The 6,296-nt window shown below is 37.6% G+C and overlaps 1 long non-coding RNA gene and 1 pseudogene across 2 annotated transcripts in view; both read right to left on the bottom strand.

Moving 5' to 3' along the window:
• LOC109481763 overlaps positions 1-6,296 on the bottom strand; it is a 96,760-nt pseudogene that overhangs the window by 7,421 nt on the left and 83,043 nt on the right.
• Positions 647-6,296, bottom strand: part of LOC109486299 — a 10,888-nt gene continuing 5,238 nt past the window's right edge. Inside the window, exons 1-3 of one of the 2 annotated variants that reach the window (XR_002141189.1) lie at positions 5,846-6,138; positions 2,031-2,171; positions 647-708 (exon numbers count right to left, since the gene is read on the bottom strand). This is a non-coding gene — a long non-coding RNA (uncharacterized LOC109486299). Of the gene's footprint in view, positions 709-2,030; positions 2,172-5,845; positions 6,139-6,296 lie in introns of those variants that run through there. The other variant, XR_002141188.1, reaches the window with a different exon arrangement.

Genomic DNA, 6,296 nt, shown 5'->3' with positions numbered 1-6,296 from the left:
GACCCACCCAGGTGTAACTGTGGGTATGGACTGCACGGCTTTCTGGTCGGCCTTGAACTTCTTCATAGCAGCTAACTCCCCTGGTACCCATTTGTAATAAGAATGATTCTTCCTAACATGAAACAAAAAAGACTGATATAACATCGGATACAAACGTCAAATAACAATATGACAAACGCTAAAAACAACACACACTAAAAGAAGCCTACGTTTGTTTTTTTTTGGTTACTGCAGGAGAGAAAATGATTAGGAACACAGGCTTTTACTGTGGAACCCGAACCATTCAAACAGGAGTTAAAGGCATGCATTAAAAAAACTGGCAGTGATATGAATCTAAACCAACTGTCTTTAGCAATGGGTGACAGAGGGTTTATAGGGGGAACAAGTCGTATGAAGATTTTGAGTGAGCTTGATGGAGTTAGTGATTATAAAACCGGTATGGCGGTTATACGAACTTATTATAAAGAGATGTCGAATTTTTTGGAGACAAAAGGTCCCTCAAGGTAAATTTACTATAACCACGTCTGTCTGTATCTTATTATGTTCAGTTGTAGGTTGTGTTCACAGTAAGTTTAGGCTTAGTCAGTCCTTGTTCTAGTTGAATATATTACCTTTTTTGCCCATCAGGCGCCTTTTCCACGGGTGTTATTTTTCGATCTATTTGTAACGCTGCCATTGCCTTTATCTTGTACTTTTTCCTGGAGATCTCTAGAAAACAAAAGGATATTTAGTAGCTGTTTCTTGGTTCTCGTTTGTCGTTTTAACATATCTATATTATTTATTTGAATACGTAATTTTTCGTCAGTATTTTAATGTGTGAGTTACTGATAATCAAAGACTCAAAACACGGAAAGTTCCATTTAAACCTTAGCACGCCACATCAATGAGAACGTACACTTTGATAACTAAGTCAGAAAGCACATTTAAATAAACGTGATTACCTATATCTTATGCAATGCAAAATTATCCTGACAACAGGTGTCGTCTAATGTGATATTGATACCATGCTAAACTATTTGAGTTCCATGAGCGCAAAATAACGTTAATCAAGACGAATGATGTTTTCATCTATTATGAACACAAAAGCCTTATTTAGATAAAGTATATAAATAAAACGTGTTCTCAACATAATAAGCGCGCTATCTTATTTAGGAGGGCTATTCTAGAATGTTTTCATAAATTATGCAGATGAGGTCCTGAATTTATAATCAGTGTTGTTTGCCTTTACTTCCAAACACCACAAGTAGGGAAGTCCCGTCAGTTACACCCGTGGACTTACAGCGTTTACAGATTAGTTAAACAAATTATACCTCCATTGGAGTAACCAACATTTGCCGATGTTCTTTTAGCTCACAATATACATATGGCGAAATTTTGAACAGTCAGCATTATACAAACTACATCCTGATTCGTATAATTGTTCATTTATTATTTTAAGAAAGACTTAAGTTACATCACATATATGAAAGTACTTTTTTATGTAAAACACTGTTATTACAGAATTTCCTCCATATTTATGCAAATTTGGTCTCTTTTTGAATAATTTGCATTTAATTGTATTCATCATTCTATAAGCTACCTACATATAAAATGTAGAAAATACTTTGTTCCTTTTTGGACTAATCCGCTAAAAACGATTTCGTCAGAAACTACCCTAAGTTCCAGAACACGTTGCTAGAGGGACAAAACCCACACCAATTATTCGTAACAGAAATAGCTACCTTTCACCAAGATTCCAAACCATAGCATGTTCAGGATTACAAAAACCGGAAGTTCTTCTGTAGTTGACATTGTTTTTTTACCTTTCTAAGACCTACCAACATACTAAATATCATAACTCTATAGCCAAGATATGAATGTGTTATTTACCTACAATTAACCTAGTAGTCTAGTAACCCATATTACACTACACCTTATCCCAAATCTATCGGAAATATACGTATCAAGAGCACCAACATTTTACTATGTGTCGATATACAAGATGAAAAAAATCATAATCGTATTAATTACATAATTTCTTATATGCCTACCTGACAAGTGTTTCCTGTGTCAGTGAGTTATAATAAAGACCCACATGATCTTTCATGTTAATCATGGCTATCAAAACCATCATGACCAGCAGGAGCAGGGCGCATTTTTGTTGCCTCATTGTTATCTCTTTACAAGCAAACCTGAAACAAAGACAAATTTAATACTTGAATAAAAGCCCCTCTGTGGTGTTAGAGAGTGCATTATATATATCTGACAAAAGGTTGACGAGATCGACTGGAAATTCATGGTAAGTTCCCTCATGGAACAAAGTTAAACTTAAAAACTGAAAATTCCAATGGTTTGACAGTGTTAAAATCTAGCGGTTTTGTTAATCTGTTTATTTTGTTTATTTAAATTTCCACCAGATGTGTGGAAGGAGAGAGAGAACAGGTGAGTCACCTTTACGAGCTCCCTCCCCAAATTACATCAATAAAAAACCATTGTAAAACACTGAAATCATACACATTGTAAGAGTAAATACATAAAGATACATACAAAAATATGGACATGTAACATGTCAGTCAGCGCGACCTTAATGCTATGCATGTCCCACATCTGCAAGAAGCAGACCATGTACATATTATGTCTGTGTCAAAGTTGTCCTGAAACCTGTAGCTTACTGACAGGACAAGACACCGTTTGAAATGAAAAAGACCTTAATTGGCTAATTGGCGTTTCTAGTTTTTTTCATTCGGTCACTAGTCGGGCGATGTACAACATTGCAAATGTAGATGTTTTGCAACGACTCGAAATCAGCATGTGAGACCTACCACCCCTAGTTAGTCTAGTGGAGGATAATAAATAGCTCTCGTTAATTAACTAGCATAGTATCCTCCAAAAATTTAAATTCTAATCAGTAGTAATAGTTATTCTTAGTAATTTCAACCATATTCAAATTCTCACTATGTGTGCTAATTGATGACGTCATTAATTAAACTTGAACATAGTGAAACTATAATTAAAGTGCGTTCACAGAACATTTTACGTCATGTTGGCTTCCGTGTTGTCATGGGCATTATAAGTCTTAGCAGACCTTTATATTCTGTCATACACCCTTTTTGTTTCATTTTGTGCAGTTTTACAGGAAAAACATCTTTACACGGTTTCAGCAAAATCACCTAAATTGACGTCAAAATGATGTATTATGCACCAAAATTACTCTTATGATTTAATTTTACTTGTACATTATCCCCTGAAAATAAGTAGTTTGTAAGTTACATAGAATTACCCCACCTCCACCTCGTAAAAAAGCAGGGTAATTTGGCTTACAACATGTTCGGTGACAACCCCCCCCCCAAAAAAAAACCTCGAATAAAAGGATTATTAATCTTATAATAAAAATGAGGTACACGTGCCCTAGGTCACGGATAAGGTTTGAAGCACATTATGTCTAAACTGAGAATTCTGTGATGTTTTGAGGGTTTGTCATTGATACCACCATACCAGCTCTTTCAGTTTGAAAACCAGAGCACAGAAGATTATAATATACATTTGTGGTCCTGCAAGAAACTTGTCAATAGGTAGTTAACAATCAAAGACGTTCACCAGGTGACTATGGAGTCAGTAACGAACACTTCACACATGGGATTAACGTCATAACACATTTCCTTACTGTCATTATTACCTTCGTCAGAAGGTTATGTGTTTACGTCCACTATAAATAGGGGTTGTGATTTTGAAATCGGTTTCATGCAAGTTTAATGCTGCGAGTTTTGATCTCCTCCGTAAGTGCAGACAATTCCTGATACAGTTGCTCGTCGGGGAGTTTTCGCTCCCATAAGATGTTCAGACACATACGGAGCATCTTTTGTAGCAGCAATTAATGTGCTTTTCAAGGGATTTAGTCAGCGTAAGAAGAAGAAGTCAGCGTCCAAGCTTCACTACCATACAGCAGTATCGATTCTGTTGTGACAATCAGAAAGTTTAATTTTGGTTTTCCATAACTTGGATTTCAAGATTTTATTTAGCTTATGGCAGATACTCTAGGCGACCGCTTTTCTTATTTCGATTTTTTTCTGAGTTCTGCATGTTGAAACCCAGGTATTTAAAGTTTCTGACTACCTCTACCCTCTTGGTGACCTCCCTTTGTTGATATACTAGGTCACCGCTCCTGTTTTGGATGACGAAGGGACAACTTGTTGTATGCCATAAGCTTGGTTTTCTTCGCGTTAAGATTCAAGCCTACTTTTGCTGACGCAATAGTAGTTCCTGTGCTTGCTTGATTATTCCTGTCAGCAGAGCCATGTCATCTGCGAAGTCCAGATCATCAATTACAACAGCAGGATGACGAGTACTCTTTCTGCTTTCAAGCTCAAAATAGAGTTGTTTTTTTTCTCTTCTCCAAGAGTTTGCCTCATTATGAAGTCTGAGACTGTAACAAAGAGGTAAGACGTTAGTGTGTCACCCTGTAGTACACCCGCTGTAATTTTAAACAATTCAGTTTAACCATCGGTGGACAATACTTTCGCACGTGTGTTCTTGTACAGTATGTTAATTACATTAACCAGTGCCTGTGGAATTCCGTACGCTTTTAAGATGTTCATCATTTCCCCTGAGAGCTATCAAATGCTTTGCTAAAATCAATGAATAATTGCCTGCAGATTCTTACTCAGTACTCCTTTTATTAGTTGTCCAAGAGCAATGATTTGTGAAGTTGTTTAACGACCCGGGCGGAAATCGTTTTGGTGTGGTCTGAGGAGCTTATCTGCCCCAGGTTGTATTCTATTTTGTTGGTTATCTTTGCTCCAACCGAAGCGAGCATAATACCTCTGTAGTTAGTGTATTCAGTTAAGTCACCTGGGTTGGGAACCGGCACAAGGGTTCCAATCGCCAACTGTTAAGGCCTCTCACCTAGGAACAACTTGTTAGCAAATGACAGCATGATGTCATGAAAATAGCACAGTTTTAGAGCCTCGGGAGGGATTCCATCAGGGTAAGCTGCCTTACCCAGTTTTAGTTTGCTCTTGACAGCTATGTATTCCTCCATGGTGAATGGTTTAGCCAAAATGTCAAGTTTGAGAAAGCTCTGAGGGATAGGTTCATCAGGAGAACCCTTAACTACTGGTACTGATCTAAACTACTGGTACTGGAGTATGACAGTAAAAGTTGGGTAGCCCTTACATATGAAGTTTGCTACTAGTATTCTTTCGTTCTAAGGTTTGACCTTAGCTAAAGCATTTTCCGTCTCTTTATCTATAAGTAGACCTTCTCCATCTAAAGAGGCGTTGTTCATAAACCTTCAAGCTGAGGGGGTAATCAATGTAAAATTTGCATAGGTTTGAAATACTACGGGCTCATCTCTATCTTTGTGTACTATTTTGTGGTCTGAAAGGTCTAGTACTGACACAGCAAAATGTGTTACATGAGTTTACTACTTCGTGCCACTTACATTCGTCTTGGATTGTCTTGACATTTACAGTACCCACGTTCGGATAGTTTTTGCAGTTTGTCTCTTCGTTTACTACCCTCGGTTTCCCCATTTCCCGTAGTTGAGACTTTGAAGGAAAAGTGTTATCTCTTCCAGCTGAAAAGCTAGTACCCTCGGAGATAGAAGTGAGATATTAGAAGTATTCTGCTTTTAACACATCGAAGGTTTGGGGCAAAAAGCATATTTATTTGCCCATCACACAAAAAAACATTATTTTACCAACTTTGCTCCATTTGCCCTCTATACGTGAAATCACGTCTATGTTGTATTACGCCGCAGCAGAAACAAAGTTGTCATTTTATCGGAGAAGACTAGTGTCTCCTATAGTCTCTCGTCATGTCATGGTACATGTAGTGCAGGCATTGTATTGGATATGCCCATGCTTACCTTCTTAGTTTTTCTTGCTATTGTTCTTGTTTTTGTAAACATTTGAACGTTCACACTGTTGAGATAGCCATGCCCCGGGCCTTCGACACCATCATTAAGTCTGAGATCCTAGATATGTTGGCCAGAGGAAGGAAGTTAGGACGATGAATTACGTCCCATAAGACACCTGCTGAGAGGTACTGGGCTGGAAGTCCGTGTTGGATCAGTCTACTCGGCAGCAATATGGTCCTGCCAGGTGACACTCTCTCTCGGCTCTGTTGCCTAGCATTTGAATGATGGACAATATCTCAGCCATCTTCATGTTGTTGTCTGACTATGTCGACTTTAGTGAAAAAAGAAAGAAGACACGTTAGTTACACAACCACATATTTCCGCCAAAAATTGGAAAAAAACACTGATTCATAAAGGAAGTAAATTGATTGATTTTTATTTAGCTAAACAGACCAACAAA

This window comes from Branchiostoma belcheri, unplaced genomic scaffold, assembly GCF_001625305.1.
Source record: "Branchiostoma belcheri isolate BF01 breed outbred unplaced genomic scaffold, Haploidv18h27 scaffold11, whole genome shotgun sequence".
Taxonomy (NCBI): domain Eukaryota; kingdom Metazoa; phylum Chordata; class Leptocardii; order Amphioxiformes; family Branchiostomatidae; genus Branchiostoma; species Branchiostoma belcheri.
The sequence above is the reverse complement of the archived record's forward strand: the minus strand, read 5'-3'. Positions and strand labels throughout refer to the sequence as shown.